This window comes from Scyliorhinus torazame, chromosome 8, assembly GCF_047496885.1.
Source record: "Scyliorhinus torazame isolate Kashiwa2021f chromosome 8, sScyTor2.1, whole genome shotgun sequence".
Taxonomy (NCBI): Eukaryota; Metazoa; Chordata; class Chondrichthyes; order Carcharhiniformes; family Scyliorhinidae; genus Scyliorhinus; species Scyliorhinus torazame.
This window is the reverse complement of record NC_092714.1, coordinates 172,670,671-172,689,141: the sequence shown is the minus strand read 5'-3', so window position 1 is coordinate 172,689,141 and position 18,471 is coordinate 172,670,671. Positions and strand designations below refer to the sequence as shown.

Sequence of the window (18,471 nt, the reverse complement as noted above, 5' to 3'; positions counted from 1 at the left end):
CACATGATATTTACAAAGTAGCAGCTAAAGTGTGTGATATTTACAAGGCAGCTTGTGTCTTATTAACATTTTGTACAAGCGCCCCCTTCCCCTGTTGGAGGCATGTTCTGCTTCCCCCCCCGCTATGGGTTTTATTCTTTGTTGTTTGCTGTTGGGAAGGAGGGGCCTACTTAGCCCTTCCCTTGGCCCACCATGCTTCGTTTTGTGCCTTCTTTGGGATCACTCTTTCCCCCCCCCAAAACCTTCCCTGTCTCTTGTGCGTGCCCTCCCTTGTCTTTCTCTCTCTCTTTCCCCTCTTCCCCCTAGTCGCTGTTTGCCTTGAACAGGTCTTGGAACAGGCTGATGAATGGCGCCCACACTTTGTCAAAGCCCTCGTCCGACCCTTGGATGGTATACTTGATCTTCTCCAGGTGGAGAACTTCTGGCAGGTCTGCCAGCCAGTCTGCAGCTGTGGGTGGCGCTGCCGATCGCCAGCCGAGCAGGATTCTCCGGCATGCAATTAGGGATGCAAAAGCCAGGGTTTCGGCCCTCTTCCCCAGAGAAGGACTGGCTGGTCCAATAAACTGTGTGTCATCTTAATATACTGAAATGTTTATAATCTCTGACCAGTCCCTGTGCTCTAACTTCCTGCCTTCAAATTGGCAAGCCAACTCTTTTGCCCTCGAGCAGAAAGAGTCTCCCTTTTTTGTTACCTTCCAAATTCTGCTGACACGTTGTAAAAGCTGCCTTCACCAATATGAATGTGAAGAATTTGGCCCTTGAATGACAGGATCACCAAATGTAAAAGTGCCTTACTGCGTCATGACTCTTTCCTTTGCATTCTAATTAACTTGTGCCTTCCTTAAATTTCAAAGCTTTCACAATCCTGACCTTCAGTTTTCCCTATCTCCTATAATTTTAAGCCTTTAAAAAAACAGCTCACAGTTGATGTCACCTCATCTCTGCTTTCTAATTTACCTAATCTTTTCTCCTAACCTTTGTAACTGTGTTTAAAACCATGGTTGAGACTAATCCTACATTGAGCACCTCATATTCTGTCCCAAGACTGTCCCTTGTCAATTTTACTGTGCATTAGGTTGAAGACTAATGAACTAATAACATGATTAATAACCGTAAAAGCTGTGTAAAATACTGTGCAGATGCAAGATGAAATTATCACACCAAGCAGGGTAAGACAGTTACTGAACTAGACCCAAATTGATTTTAGAACAGTTTGTTTTAATGTAACATAAGCAACTCTAATCAAAATCATTTGTGGGAAGAGTATCTTCAACTTGTACAGTTAGTAATCAAACAATGAGGAGAAACAGAAGAAGAAATCTACTGTTGGAAATAAACTCTCAATACTAACAGTGAAAATCTTTGAATTCTTGAGTGGATTAATAAATAAACCTGTAAAAATATTGACCTAAAATGGCATTAAAACATTTGAGAACTGTGGCAGCAATGTTAATGTTTAACTACTCGTCCTGGCAAAAATTAATTAGTATGGACCAGCACATCTTAATTGCTGCTCTTTGTTCAGAAGTCTAATTCTTACAGAAGTCTGCAGTACTGTCTACACTTCAAGAACTATCTGCTTTCAAAATAGGTTCAAAACCTGCTCATCTATTAAGCTTGAATTTAAAAATTGCAATCGAGGTTCTTCATTGTGTTAAAAGTTTTGCTTCTCTTGAATTTTGCTCCTGTTAAGAATCTGGCTGAAATCTGCGAAAATGTCTCAAAATGCAAAAGGATGACTTGAAACACTGGGGGCGCGATTCTCCGCTCCCGCGCTGGTTGGGAGAATTGCCTGGGTCGCCAAATTTTCCCGCGACGCCGGTCCAACGCCCTCCCACGAGTCTGCCAAGTGGCAAGAACGGCCCCGTCAAGTTCCGCGTGGCGCAGGCCGGAGAATAGCCCGAGACACCCAAAATGGAGATTCTCCGGCACCCCTGCTATTCTCAGGCCCGGATGGGCCTAGCGGTCAGCCCAAAACGGCTGGTTCTCCCCGATGCCGTCCACACTTGGTCGCTGCCGGCGGGAACAGCGCGGGAACGCTGGGGGCGGCCTGCGGGGGGGGGGGGGGCTCAAATGGGGTCTGGCCCGCGATCGGTGCCCACCGATCGTCGGGCCGGCCTCTCTGAAGGAGGACCTCCTTTCTTCCGCAGCCCCGCAAGATCCGCCTGACATCTTCTTGCGGGGCGGACTCGGAGAAGACGGCAACCACGCATGCGTGACGCCAGTTATGCGGCGCAGGCCACGTCATGTATGCGGCACCACCTTTACGCCAAGGCCTGGCGCGTGTAAATGACGCAGCGCCGCTCCAAGCCCATTATCGGGCCCTGAATCGGTCGGGATAGGGCCCGTTTTGCGCCGTCGTGAACCTCGCCGGCATTCACGACGGCGCGAACACTCTGCCTCCATTTCGGAGAATCCCACCCCAGGTGTTCGTGGTGCATATCTGTTTGGAATAATGTGAGGAACAATATACAACCCAGTGTGGAACCAGTCCAGCCATTTTGTTGACAATTAATAAAGACTATTTATTAAAGATTTTTAAAAAGCACAACAAAAAACTAATATACACTATGACACTTAAGCATATTAGTAACTAAACATCATTTTATCTGAAGTTGCGTCTTGTTCTCAAAATGTACCCACATTCCCTGGCGTCACGGAGCCACCCCTTTTCCCAAGCAACATCCTATAGTTAGGAACTCCTATGTAGGTCAAATCCATCTAATAGTTATCTCACAATGCTGTTTAGGTGACCAGATCTGGGAACGGTCACTTCGTAGTTCAGTGAAGGGACTAAACTGCGTCTTTTAGAGGAGAATATCTGCAAACTGTACAGGAGAACTGAAGGCAGGGAATGTGGGTTGCAGAGGGAAGTGGATGAACTTTAAGGTAATGCTCAGCAAAGTCACGTTGTCAATCACCCCGATTATAGAAATGGTACAGGAGAGCACTGCAGCAATATATTTGGAGGTCTGGCTGTTGCTAATCGGAAAGGAGCAGGCGGGAGAGTTGCTACCATTGCCAATGGCCGCGTTAAATTGCAAGTGTTTGAGTTGAAATCATCCATTATATTCAGAAGGCCAAAGCCCCATTGAGATAATCCATCCTGTTTGGACCAGACTTGTCATCGTGTGGAATAAATCCAAGCGAAAGGAAGGTGAATTAACCTCTGCACTAGTCTCATTTTCAGGTGCAGATATTCTTCGGTGGTCATCTGTGATATTCCAAAGCCACAAACTAAAGAGATCCAATCCAGAGTCATACAAACATGCATCAGCTCCATTCTTTCAAAAATCATTACCAGAGCACCCAAAGAATAATGGGTACCAGCACTGACTCATTTCATTCAAATGGCTGATTAGTGTGGTTGGATGTTTTTCAGATCGACGAACTTATTATACAAGATATTGGAACAACCCATTGGGCGGCACGGTGGCCTTGCAGCGCCAGGGAGCCGGGTTCAATTCTGGCCTTGGGTGACTGTCTATGTGCGAGTTTGCACTTTCTGCCCATGTCTGCTGGTTAGGTGGGGTTACGGGGATAGGGCAAGGGAGTGGGCCTAGATACACAGTGCTCTTTCAGAGGGTCAGTGCAGACTCAATGGACTGAATGGCCTCCTTCTGAACTGTAGGAATTCTATTCTAAAATTCTGACAACTGCATGCAACACTTTTGCAATCATCTGACTGTGGTAAGGGACCAGAAGCTGAATATCCTGCATCCGAAGAGCATTCATAGTGTTTACATATATTTTATCATTTCTTTAAATTGGAATGTTCATTATGTGAAGTCTTATTTTTCAGTGTAACCTGATGTTTGTCCTTAACTGTTGATCAGTCTGTGCCCAGCTGGGCATATGCATTGTCTTGTCAATTTACTGTTTTGATAAAACCAACATAAGCTCCTAGTACTTTTGACGATGAAATTGGGAGCTGGAGATTTTCAACATTTTACTGGTGGTTGGGGAGGGATGATCTCTCCACAGGGAGAAGAAATGTTTATGCAGAGTCCAATTTATGATGATAAAAATTGTATAAATTTCTTGAGGGAAAACCTTGTGTATTTGTTTATTTTTTTAAAGTTAGCACCCAGTGACTCATTAGGGTCAGTCGGCCAGATGGCAAAAGTGGGTCCCGGGGGGAAAAAAGTTTGAGAAACGCTGCTTTGGAACTTCTTATTTGTATAGCCCCACTGATCTCTGGTAAACAAGGTTTCTGATATGGCCATTCGCACCTGAATGTCTCTAGATGCCTACTAATCTTGTTACTGGACAAATCACACCTCATTATTCCTCCAGGCACCTGTTAGTCTTGCTGCTTGTCTGGTACTTTTTATTTCCAACTCAAGTTCACTGTTAACCGCATTAATGTCCCGAATGCTTAACACTCCCCACTGCAAATATTCTCCTGTTTTTCTGTTGACGCTGAAAAAACAGATTTGAACCATTATTACTGACATTACTGCTGTGGTGTTATCCTTCTGGTAAAACTGCTCAGTAAGAGCACACTGCCAGCTTCCAATGCAGGCTGGTGCAGCTGACATGCACACCAGCCTGGACAATAAGCAGAAACTGATTAGCAGCTGACACCTCGAGAATGGCCCTGTTTATGAATCTTACACATGCATGTTTTGCATGTATTTGGAAGTAGCCAGTTGGTAGTAACGTTCCTCAAGTATTGGAGGATGTAAAAACAAAATATCTCAAAGCTGGTAGGAAGAATCCAAATTCTGAAGACTCTGAATTAATGATGTATTTTTAGTGGGGCCAGGTCCTGCTCCCCCAAGATCATCTTCAACTTCAATCACTTCTAACATTATTCTAAATAATGGATTTTTGATTTTGTCCTTAAAGGAAGGAGTCAAAAGGAGTCCTAAATCCATAGAGTCCCTACAGTGCAGAAGGAGGCCATTCGCCCATCAAGTCTGCACCAACCCTTTGAAACAACACCCTGCCTAGGGCCGCTCCTCTGCCCTACCCCTGTAACCCCAGCTAATCTGCACACCTTTTGACTGGCAGGAAACCGGAGCACTCAGAGGAAACTAAGGAAGGTACTGGGAGAATGTGCAAACTCCACACAGTCACCTAAGGCCTGAATTGAACCAGGGTCCCTGGCACTGTGAGGCCACATTGCTAACTCTGGGCCAGTCACTCCTACATCCAAAAAGCCACTATCAAGTGTACAAGGAATTTAAATCCTTTGCCTTGATCCTGGAGCAGTGATACTGTACGGTGTCAAAACCTATCCTCTCACTGAATGCTGGTGCTTCTTCCAGTCCCCTGAGTTCTACTTATTTCTCTTCACATCAATCTGACATTCATCTCCCCCGTTGATCGAAGTCAAACAGTTACTCCTCATAGAATCATAGAATTGACAGTGCAGAAGGAGGCCATTCGGCCCATCAATTCTGCACTGGCCCCTGGAAAGAGCACCCTACTTAAGCCCACGCCTCCACTCCCCATCTCTGTAACCCAGTAACCCCACCTAACCTTTTTAACACGAAGGGGTAATTTAGCATGGCCAATCCACCTAACCTGCGCATCTTTGGACTGTGGGAGGAAACCAGAGCACCTGGAGAAAACCCACGCAGACACCGGGAGAAGGTGCAAACTCCACAGAAAGTTACCCGAGGCCAGAATTGAACCCTGGTCCCTGGAGCTGTTAGGCACCAGTTCCAACCGCTGTGCCACCGTGCTGTGCCACCGTGCCGTCCCAAAATTCAGGCAGCATTGGGATTCGAACCAGCACCCCAGGTTGGGGCCGCAATCAAACGCCTTCAACCATTCGGCCATGCGACTTCTCTTCTAGCCTCCTGTTTAATCTTGAGTACTTCACCTCCTCCATCCATATTGATAACGGGCTGTTTAGCACAGTGGGCTAAATAGCTGGCTTGTAATGCAGAACAATGCCAGCAGCGCGGGTTCAATTCTCGTGCCGGCCTCCTTGAGCAGGCACCGGAATGTGGCGACTAGGGGCTTTTCACAGTAACTTCATTGAAGCCTACTTGTGACAAACTATTATTATTGATGTTTGTCTAACTCTCATTCTTACTGCTCTCATTAATCCTGATATTTTCATTCCTGCTCTGCCCAGTGTTGCTCCTAGCCTTTCCCTTTCCTGTTGCTCATTCTTAGATTGTAACCCATTCTTTCATTAATGAATTCTGATCCCAGCCCCTCTCGTCTTGCCTCCATTTCTCTTTCCACTCTGCTTCATTACTATTGATTCCCCACTTACTGCCATTCATTTCTCAATCCATTAGCCCGTTTCTTCCTTTCATCGACTTTCATTGAAATCTTTCATTACCATCTTTCACTACCATCTTTCACTACCATCTTTCACTACCATCTATCACTACCATCTATCACTACCATCTATTTGGCCTGTAATGTCATCCATGTCCAACCTCTCTCCCAGTCCTACAGGAGCCCAGGTGCTTATTGGACAGTTACCCTCACCACTTGTCCACTAAAGGCGCTTTGTACTTCCAATAACACTGATTCTGCCTGCTTGCTGTAAGTGGGAGTTCATGTCCTCGTTAGAGTTGCCACCTACAGTGGAGAATGGCTGGGATCACTATGGTGACCTGTAATGAAGGAGAGATTCCTGATTTAGTGCCTCAGCAGTGGGCACTGGGATTGGACAGGCCACTGAGAGGAGTATAGACTCTGGTAGGAGCAAGGGGAAGGAGGTGGGACTGTTAAAAGGTGTAACAGTAGTTGTGTGATTTATGCTGATTTTTTTTTTTTTTAAATCAATTAATTGTGACAAATCACTGAAATACTGAAAAGTAATGTGCAGAAGATCAACTTGCCAAATTTGCTTATTATCATTTGATAACTTCAATATGTTAATTTAATAACTACAGCAAGTATATTTGTTAGGTTACTTTCAGATTGTGTTGTGTTGTCAGTATTGAGAAGAATGGAGAAGTGCAAATGCAAGCACGCTTGCTGTTGCACCTAGTTCATGTAACAAAGCAATTTCAGTGTTATGACCCTAGATCCAGTCATTGTAATGACTGGACAATGACAGGTAGCCGATGTAACAAAAGCATTTTTAATAATAGCCTTTATTATTGTCACAAAAGCTACTTGCATCATGCACCTGAATCCACCCTGGATTATGGAGATTGGTGATACCAAGGCACTGAGAGTGGGGGGGTCGGAATTTTCTATTTTTGAAACTAAGTACTGTGGCGGGTGGGTTCCACGACATGCTTCCTGCTGGGTGGTGTGGTGGGAAATTGCGCCCGAATTTCATGCTCATAAGCTCATTAATTATGCTTGGCAAGTATCTCTGAATCACATGACGGGGAATGAATGATTTGTTCACCCCGCTGTCACCTAATGGGGGTCAAAGGCCTGGGCTCTATATTTAAACACAACCCGAACACCCATATTCACTCTCTCCAGCCCAACTTTGTGAAAACAAATGTCTCCAGGTGGCTGTGTTGAAGAAGAATGCTACCCCGAGGTTTAGTAATGACTCCCTGGAGAGCCTCTAAATGGATTCTGTCAACACTGGGATGTCCTGTACCCCACATTTGGCTTGAGGAAGCCTATCAATCTCAACTTGCCAGCCGAGGAGATGATTGCAAGGGCAGTCAGCGTGACAAGCAACCACCCGAGAAATTCCATCCTGGCGAGGAAGCATCTGAATGATCTCGTCCGCTCCGCCAGGGTAAGTTATTCTTCATCTCATTCCAATCTTTCACTCTCATAATGGTATCATGCACTGAAAGGGTTACACTGCTCAGGGATCTCACACAATATTAGCGGAGGACACATCATCACTGATTGTCTCACGGGCACTTTAACATCACCAGGATCCCATTTATCATCCTTCGCAAACAGCATCCTCAGCCCTTACTGGGGAGGGCTTAGCACACACAGCAGACAGACAAGCTTCCCGACCTCTCCTTCATCTCTTCTCTTCACATTCCACCCATTTACCGTTTCCAGGCTAACCGTGGCCACACCAAATGGGAGAGGGATCCAAGACTGGAGGAGAAAGGGCTGACTCCCTGCACCTAATCAAATTCGAGGAGGATGCTGCTATACTGACGGGTGACGGCAGAGATTTTGAATAAGGTGAAATCGGCCTCTTCTACAAGCCAGAAAGGACAAGCCCTTTACCGGGTGTATCTGCAAAACCATTCTCCTTACAATTCAGACAGTATGGAGTAATGTGTTCTCATTAGCTTTGTAGGGGTATCTGTAATTGTCTCTCCAAATGAGAATGTTGCCTTCATTCGTAGTACCAAAGCACAGGACCTACAGCCATGATGCTCTCTCCAACCATGTGCATATTTGAGTACCTCCAAAAAGCCTCTCATAAAGGTGGCGCGATTGCATCAATTCTTTTGCTTGTGCTATTATGGCACATCGCAGAGTGCACCGATACAGTGTTTGCCACTGACCTTTCGAAAGATTAGGGCCTAAAGAATCATGAGGTTTGAAGATATAGATCCTCATGCTGAACCTGTTTGCAATGTGCACCAAAGGACAGAAGTGGCTGTGTCTCGTTGCTTACACCATACTTCTGGAATCGTGTGACTATCCGTGTGGCACGGGCATATCCGCACATTGTGCTTCTTTGAGGGCCCCCTCGTGTGGAAACAGAATCTCATCCCCCAATTCAGGGTTCTGCCCTTCATGATCTTCTTCGTCTGAGGAACTCTTATCCTCCTCCATGTCTCTGTCTGGCAAAAGATCCACGATTTGAAATGCCAAGTTGTAAAAGGCGCATCAGAGGATGCTGATGTGGCACACCTTCTGTGCAGAGTACTTCAGAACCTTACCTGAGTGGTCCAAACATCAGAAACACATCTTCAGTATGCTCAAAGATGGATCTTGTTGCTTTACATGCCGTGTTGTATCTCTCCTCTGAGTGACTCAGAGGATGACACACTGGAGCTGTCGCTTGAGTCTATTGTCCCTGTATTTGCTGAGGCCCTTCGAATAGTGAGGCACTTGGGAGTGACGCAATGTATGAATCATGGGAACTCTTGGTGCCTGGCACAAATATGGATGATATCTTCTGATGATCACACACCTGTTGAATTTTGATGGAGTGGAATCATTTCCATGAACATCAGGAGCTGCTGCCACGGAGCTCTCAAAGCCACATGTCTACAATCATTTACACCCTGTACTGAGGGAAGCTGGAAACAGCCTGGCTAGCTTTCTAGTGTGTTAACTTCACATCATGATGAGCCACATTGTTGAGGGCATCTGTCACCTCCTTGATTTTATGTGCTGAGGCCTGAGATACCGTATAGGTCTCCTGTGGATGTCTGGAACGATCTGCAGGCAAACAAATAGAGTGCAGCAGTGACCTTCAGGACCCTGGCAGGGGATGTCCTCTCAGTCCATGGGGTGTTATATCCTCTTGCAGAATATGGCAGATATAGTCCACTACCTCCCTTGATGAGCACAGACGTGTGCAGCATGTCTGTCGTTTACCTACAAATAAGAAAGTCGTCTTCGGCAGATCCTTGGTTGTTCGAGTTGTCTCTGTTGGATGAGTCTATCTTCCTCATCCGCTGGTTGTTATTGAGACTCCCTTAACCATGGACCTCAGGCTGAGCCTCCTCTAATAGCTGTGCTAGGCAGTGCCGGCCCCATTTTATCTACTGCACATATTTTATTGTGGTTATATAAACCCATGGCGAGACTGCACCTGAAGTGGTGTGTGCAGTTTTGGTCTGCTTGCCTTTGGAAAGATATCATGGAATGCAGTAAAGGTTCACCAAACTAATTCCTGAGATGGAGGAATTGCCCTGTGAGGAAAGATTAAAAGATGGTGTCTTTATTTTCTATTAAGATGAAGAATGAGGTGTGATCTTATTCAAATATACAAAATTCTGACGGCAGGCACAGGATGGATGTTTCCCCTGGCTGAGGTGTTTAGAACCAGGGGACAGAGATGAGGAATTCTTCATTCGGAGTGTGGTGAATCATTGGAATTCTCTGACTGAACGTCTTAGTCATTGAGTATGTTCAAGATCGATAGATTTGTACATATTAAACACATCAAGGGATATAGGAATAGTGCAGGAAAATTGTGTTGAAATAGAAGGTCAGCTATCATCTCATTGAGTGGCAGAGCGGGCTTGAAGAGCTGAATGGCCTACTCCTGCTCTTATGTCTTATGTTCTTATCTAACCAACAAAATGAAACATTACTCAGCCCATGACGTGTAGGCTAAAAGTAGAACAAATTTAATCTGTCCATTTACCACACCATCACAAACAATACTTAGTCAGCAACAACCTGCTCACTTCCACTCTAGATTTCCCCAGGAATGTTCAGCTCCAGACCTCATTAGAGCCTTGTAGACAAAAGAGCTGAATTACAGAGTTGCGATGAGAACCAGGTGAAAATTCTGCAGTGGCTGGAGTCAGACCTAGCACAATAGGGAAGTGTTTATGGTTATTGGAAGCCGATCATCGCTGCAGGAGTCCTTCAGGGTAGTCTCCTAGGCCCAGCCATCTTCAGCTGCTTCATCAATAACCTTTGTTCCATCACAAGGTTAGAAGTGGAGATCAGGCAGCATGTGGCGCAGTGGATAGCACTGGGACTGAAGTGCTGAGGACCCGGGTTTGAATCCCGGCCCTGGGTCACTGTCCGTGTGAAGTTTGCACATTCTCCCCATGTCTGTGTGGGTTTCACCCTCACAACCCAAAGATGTGCAGGTTAGGTGGATTGGCCACGCTAAATTGCCCCTTAATTGGAAAAAAATAATAATTGGGTACTCTAAATGTATTTTTTTTAAAAAAAGAGAAGTGGAGATGTTTTCTGATGATTGCACAATGTTTGAAATCCTCAAATAACAAGTCTCTGGCTTCCTGAAGCAAGATTGCGACAATATCCAGGCTTGGGCAGATAGTTGCAACATTAGTGTTCAACCATTTCTGACGAGAGACTTTAACCACCTGTACTTAACATTCATTGCCATTACGCCACCATTGTTTCGATACGCCGGAGGGGGCGTGGACCTTTATTCAGAACAAAAAATTGGCCTCGAACTAATGGTTTGCTGTGGGTTTTGGGAAAGCTGGGGAGTGGGAAGGGGTGATTGGATATGATATGTGTGTTTTAATGGGCATGGGTATTGTTTTGGAGGGGCCGCTCCTCGCGTTCGAAGGGGGGAGGGGGGCAGGAGGTCCTGGGTCGTTGGGAATTGGAGAGAAGCTGCAGGAGAAAGGTGCTGCGCCACGGGGTGGAGCCGGACCAGGTAAATAATCGCGGGCTTTTTTCCCGTGCTAAAGAATGGAGCGGCGTGGCCCGACAGGAGGGGCAGTGCCAGAGGGGTGTCCATATTGACTTGAAGTGGGAGGGGGGGGGGGGACTTTGACAGGGAATCTAAACGGGGGATCGGTGGCAGAGGCGGGAGCGGCTGGGATCAGCAGGAGTCAGCTGACTTACGGGAGAGCAAGGGGGCTCGACAGTTTTCTAGCTGGGGGGGGGGGGGAACTGGGTTGCTGCTGTTGCTAACTTTTGGTTGGCTCTTAGTAAATGTTGCTCGTTGTGTCTTTACTTAATTTGCTCTGTTTTATAACCTTTGCTCTAGAGTCGTCAGGTATCTATGATACCACCACGAGGTTCAAGTTCAAGTACTGATCAATAACTCAATACACCAGTTAGTACGTTTCAAATCAAAACACATTTATTATACACAGTCAACCACTACTCATGTATAAAACTCTACTTACTAGACTATCTCTAACACTAAAAGGCCTATACTTAACTTTGGAACTGGCCCACCAGGTCAGGGGAACAAATGGCCTTTCGCTCGATTTTTTTTCTGCAGGCTTCAAAGTGTTGCTAACTTTTGGTTGGTTCAATTGGCTCTGTTTTATAACCTTTGCTCTCAAGTCGCCAGGTATCTTTATGATACCGCCAGGTATCTTTATGATACCGCCACGAGGTTCAAGTTCAAGTGATGATCAATAACTCAATACACCAATTAGTAAGATTCAAATCAAAGCACATTTATTATACACCGTAATCGCTACTCATGCATAAATTCTACTTCTAAGCTACTTCTACAACCAACAGGCCCATACTTAGCTTCGGACTGGCCCACCAGGTCAGGGGAACAAATGGCCTTTCGTTCGGGTTCTGAGTCTGCGGGATTCAAAGTTGGTATGGACTGGTACTTAGGTGCGCCTATCTCGTAGCGAGCGTTGACTTAAGACCTACTGGATCTTGGCGGCAGCTGAACCGGTCCCTGTCAAGGGTTGGTTCGCGTTGCTGAGTGACCCGGTCAAGAAGAACGATTTGAACTTGGAGGCTTAACTTTATAGTCCCCAGGGGCTTCCCGCCTTTCGGGGTGGACCCTGTACCTGGTTCCAAGCGATTGAACTTCGTTCCAATCGCTTGGTTCGATTTCTCCAATACTGGAGCGGTTCCCTGATCGATGGGCGGTCTTGAGGTGTCCATTAACCTCTTTTGTGTTGGCTCCTGCTGGCGCAGAGGAGTCTGGCTTGGCTTTGTTTATCCCAAATGTTTCAATTGTTCCCGGGGATCGCTCATTAGTATATAGATAGCTGCTACATTATTATCCAGATGGCTGCTTATATCGATGCTGTCTGGACTTTTGCAGCGTTTAATACACAGTAACTTGCACCTGCCTAGTTTCTGCCTCTGTTGGCTGAATTTCCCTTTTGCCTTTGCTGTTCTCCATTTTACGTCGGGAGTTGGTCAACCCAGGTGGCTACACGCCCTCCTTGTGAACCTAACGCGAAGCGTGAAGGATCACATAAATGCGTTGTTCTTCATTCCCTGACCCGGCGAGCACTCTTCTATGGCCTCTACACTGACCATAACTATGCAAAAAAATTTTTACTGACAATTCTGAGGGGTGCTATGTCAAACAGGGACATGCATTACAAAATAAGAAAATTGGAACCTCTCACTATCCTTAATAAACTGCACTCACTCAAACATTCCATCTCACTAACTTCCTAAACAATACAAACAAAATCATAGCAGCATTATACACAATTTTCTGGCTGGCTGTCAAGCTCAGGATTGTACAACTGCTCATGAAACATTTCTTTATTCACAACAAAAAAGCGTAAACGAATGCTCTTTATTATAGATCGCGGGTTCGGGGGTCTGGTCATATCCGAAAATAGGGGATCTTATCCTATGTACCGGGGTGCGAGCGCGGTAGGCTCTCCTTCTCCATTTTCTCAGACGAATAGTCTACACGATGCAGCAGGGTATCGCCAATAGTAGTAGGGATTCTATCAAGTAGGACAGGAGGGAGTACCAGGTTATAAACCTGTCACACCAAGATGGTGTGGTGTCGCTTGTGACTGGGCTCTGGGTACTGTGGGGAAGTGAATCATTAACGGCTGGTGGGGGTTGAGGTCAGGGGGTTCGCGTTCGCGTGCAACCAAATGTCCATTAGGGTGATGAGCCACGCAGAGCATGTCCTCATGGTTCTTCTTCTCTCTTTTCTTCTCTTCCCTTCTCTTCTCTTCTCTGGAGCTTCTGGAGTTCTGTGGGATTAAACATAGTGTCTGTTACTATCTTGGTTTAATATCTCGTATGATAGCCTGTCTGTCCTTTAGTGCCAATTACTCCCTTTATAATTGGTCACTATGTGTGACTCCCTCATTTTATTTTTTCAAAAACCGAATTTCAGGACAAGACACACTTACAAATACTGAACCAGTGCGAGCTGTCTCGCAGACTGTGCGGTTTACCATCCAAATGTTTGAGGATGTAAATAGCAGAGGGCAGGCAACCTAAGGGTTACCTGAAAACAAAACAAAACTTTTTGAACAAACATGCCGAAATGAGGTGCGTATGGGCCACGATGGGTAAGATTTGGATGGAGTCCCCGGGTAGGACGGCAATCAATGCCGTGTGTGCCCTACCCGAGCGTAGCTGACCAGAGGGGGGGGGTTCCCAGGCAGGGCGGGTCCCAATGCCGTTTCTCCACTCCCTGAGCAACCGACAAGAACGGGTAAGAGATGTAGTCATCGTGGGCGGTTGCCGTATTGGTTCTTCCTTCGAACCAGAAGGGCAGTTATGAACGGGGGTCTGTGTATCTGTCGACAGACGAGTTCCTCTGAACTGGCGTCTGGGACATTAACAAGTCTCTGCGGACAAACTAGTTCCGCTGAACTAGCGTCTGGCCAAACGCGTTTCTCTGACTGCCAGTGGGTGTCAGAAGGGTGGTGTCGTGGGGCCATGGAAAAAATTTCCGGTCTAACACACAACATTTAACAGTACAAGTACAAACAACATCAAACATGCTGCAGGTTCCATCAGAAAGGATAACGTTTTCTCCCAAGCGGTTCCTTTTAAAACATCATCTGGACACCTCAGTTATCAGTTGCGAACAGGGTCGCAAAGGGGTTCTCGTTTTGGAGCCAGACTCAAACTCGTCATCTTCTCCCGGATGCCAAACTCTCGAGTGTATCAGGGCTGATAGGGCTGCATGGTGTGATCTGGGATCGCTCTCGTCATTCCGGACGAGTCTGTACAAATTATCTCGGTGCCAAAAGGTGGTGTCTAGTTCTGTGGGGACGGAATTGGGGTTGTCATTGTAGGTCGGTTGTGGGGTTTGTTTCGGAAAGTGATCATGAAGGGATCACTCGAATCATCGTCAGATTCGCTGGGTGTGGGTCCTGTTGCATGGGGATAGTAGGGAGGTGTGCTGTGGCTATTGTCCGAGTCATAGTCGCTGTCGCTGCTGCTGCTGTCTGTGGGCGTTCCGGGGCGGAGTGTATATTTTGGGGGTGGAGTCGAGGTTGAGTCCGTGGCTGGGCTGGATGTGTTGGGGGAGGCTAGGGTTACGTTGGCTGTGGGCGGGGCATGGTCTGCTGCGTCAAGCATGACATGGTGTGCGTGCTTAGACTGTTCCATATGCCTTCATCTGGTTGATATGGAACCACGCAGTCTTTCCGTTGGGGTACTTCATTTTGTAGACGGAAGGGCTTACTTTGTCCGCAATGTAGTTCGGACCCAAATACATAGGTGCCAGGAATGTGCTGGGGTTGTCGACGGAGAGCATGACTTGCTGTCCTACACTGAACTCAGTCGCATGCACTGTCTTATCGAAACAGGCCTTACTCTGTTTCTTTCTTGTGCCCAATTTCACTGCGGCTGCCAGCTGAGCCGTTTTTACGTTTTCCACTAATTGTTCTACTGCTTTCTCGTGTGTGAGGGCCGTCACTTCGGGGCTGGTCAAGTCTACTCCTAATAAGATTTCTGTGCCTTTCATGGTCCTATAAAATCAATCTGGAGGTTAGTCCAGGGGCCATTAACGGGTCGGGTGTGACTAAGTTGAGCCTTTTTGGCATATCTGTCCGGATTATTCTGGGCACAGATAAGACAATTCTCAGTGTAGTGATTAACATCGTCCTTTAAATTCGGCCACCAACAAAGCTGCTTGAGGTGGGCTGTAGTGGGATCAATTCCCTGATGTCCATGACCGTCGTGGAATAAACAAATCAGTTGATTCCTGTCCTGTTCAGGAACCACATAAAGGGTGTCTCTTAACACCACACCGTCTTGTGTGGTCAGAGCATTTTTAAATCTCTCGTAGGGTGCTGGATGCTTTCCTTTTAAAATCTCCCTGAGATTGCTGTCCTGGTTCTGGGCCTCCACTAGATCCTCGATCTTTGCCTGTGAGACCTGAACTGCACTCACTGGTGTGCTTTCGGGGGGTGTCCAAAAATATCCGTGTCTGGAACCTGCTTTAGCCAGTGCGTCGGCTTTCACATTTCCAGGGGGGGAGGAACGATGGTGACTTCGAACTTTGACTATCCCAAAAGTCCTGGTCAGTGCTCTCTCAAAGATGTGACGGAGCAATGGGGCTGAGGGGAGGGGTTTTCCGTCCGCGGAAACAAATCCTCTTGCTTTCCACAGGGGCAGGAATTCCGTAAGGCTATTGCAGACATAGAGGCTGTCCGAGTATATGTCTGCTGGGCTGGGGAAGGAATCTGGGTGTTCCACTATATATGCGATGGCCGCAAGCTCTGCTGCCTGCGCGCCTAAGTGTCCCGGAAGTTTTATTACGATTTCTTCTAGGACGCATCCCTGCGCGTCCTCGACATAAATGCCGCAACCTGTTGTGCGCTTCCCATCCAAGACTGTGGAAGATCCATCCACATAGATCTTTATGGGCTCACACGTGTCTGTGTGCTGGGGGCTCTGGGTTGAATTGCCTATCTTTCTGGGGGCTGTTTTGGCAATAAAGAGGACTGTGTTGTGGTGTGGAGAGATAATTTCACATTCATGGGGGGTTCCGGGGTACTGTAAGTTGACGGCTAAAAAGGTGTGCGTCTTTGTCCGTTTAACAGTGATGTCCCGTCCCTGCAAGAGAAGGGTCCATCTCGCTGCTCTAATCTGGCTTACTGTACCGTCCTTGAGTCGTCCGGCCAGTAAAAATTGGGTGGGGGTGTGTTCGGTGAGAATTGTGATGGGGTTCAGTCCGGTAATATACAAAGAATATTGAACTGCCCAAAATACTGCGAGCAGGTGCCTCTCTCAGGCTGAAAATCCCTGATCCACAGCATCTAAAATTTTGGAGGCGTAAGGTGTGGGCCTTAACTGGTCGTGCCGTTCCTGAAGGAGCACGGCCGAAAGGGTGCGGTCTGTGCTTGCTACCTCTATCGCATAGGGGGAAAGCGGGTCTGGAACTTGTAGTGCGGGGGCTGCTATGAATATGAATATCGCTTATTGTCACAAGTAGGCTTCAAATGAAGTTACTGTGAAAAGCCCCTAGTCGCCACATTCCGGCGCCTGTTCGGGGAGGCTAGTGCGGGAATCGAACCGTGCTGCTGGCCTGCCTTGGTCTGCTTTAAAAGCCAGCGATTTAGCCCAGTGTGCTAAATCAGCCCGAGTGCTTGTTTCAAAGAGTCCACAGCTTCCGTATGCTGCGGAAGCCATTCCCAGGGGGCTCCTTTCTTTAGGGGGTCTGAGAGGGCTGCTGCCTTGCTGGCGAAACCGTCAATGTGGTTTCGGGAGTAGTCAACCAGTCCTAAAAACGACCGGATGGCTGAAACGTTCTGGGGATGGGGCAATTTAGCAATCGAGTCAATCCTCTTATGCTCGATCTCGCGTTTGCCCTGCGTGATAATTGTACCCAAATATATCACTCTGTTTTCCAAGATCTGGGCCTTTTTGGGGTTAACTTTACATCCAATCGCTTGTAGGATTTCCAGGAGTTAGGACAGAAGCTCGATGTGCTCTTCCTTGGTGCCTGTCTACAGTAGTTGGTCATCTACGTACTGGACCAGACATTCGGGGCGAGAGAATTTGGCTAAACCATTTGCCAGCTGTCGGTTGCCAGCTGTGGGAGTTGTGGAATCCTTGTGGAAGGCATGTCCACGTGTACTGTTGGTTTTTAAAGGTGAAGGCAAATTTGTTCTGGCACGCCTTTGCCAATGGAATGGACCAGAATCCATTACTGATATCCAAAACCGTAAAGTATCGGGAATTGAGTCCCTGCTTGAGCATGGTCTCGGGACTTGTTGCTACTGTGGGGACTACTGCGGGGGTGATTTTGTTGAGTTCCCGGTAATCGATGATCAATCGCCATGATCCATCGAGCTTTCTCACTGGCCAAATCGGGGCATTATTAGCGGAGGCTTCTGATCTAAGTACGCCCTGCTCTAATAAGCTGTCGATTACTTTTGAGATTTCTCCCTCTGCCTCTTGGGGAAATCCATATTGTTTTGGGGGTCTAGGGTCAGGTCCTGTGATTTGTACTGAACCAGTCATCCGGCCACAGTCATGTTTGTGGGTCGCGAATGCTGTCGTGTTCTTTTGTAACACTGCCCTAACCTGCTTGTCCGTGCTAATTGTAGTCGGGTTAAACCAAAATTTGCCTACTGCGCTAATTTTGTTGGTGTATTCACCTATTGTGAGCGTTGCGGGGGCTCTTGCAGATTTTGCCATTCTCCAGACACATTGGTTGACTGGATCAAATGAAAGGTGGTGGGAGTTCATAACGTCTATGCCCAAAATGTGTTCTGCTCTGTGGAGTAGATCGACTAAAACTATGGGGTGCTTGGTGGTAATGTTGCCGATTTGAATGGGTACAGGGGCTGTGATGTGTCCCTGCTGTGAGTGGCCTGTAAAGCCGCTGAGGGTGATAGTGGCTGTAGTGGGCCACGTGTCCTTTTGAAACATGGTGGAGGAATTTATTGTAGTGCGGGACCCTCCTGTGTCCCAGAGAAACTCGATGGGCTGTCCCCGTATTTCTGCTGCAACTACCGGTCGTCCGGACTTGTCCCAAAGGGTGTCGCAGACCCAACTGGGGGAGCCCGAACACAGTCAGTCCGTTCCGTTCAGATCCGTCTGATCTGAACGGGTGCTCACCCTATGTATGGGCTCTGACTAATTCTTGCTTAGAGTGCCCGTCTGCTGGGCTCTCTGTGGCTTTCGTGGGGCATTGCATTCTCTCGCAAAATGTCCTAAATGGCCACAGTTGTAACACTC

General features: G+C 47.1%; 1 protein-coding gene across 4 annotated transcripts in view; it reads left to right on the top strand.

Annotated features, from left to right (window-relative positions):
- Positions 1 to 18,471, top strand: part of rtf2 (replication termination factor 2) — a 303,881-nt gene that overhangs the window by 121,337 nt on the left and 164,073 nt on the right. The window lies entirely within an intron of this gene.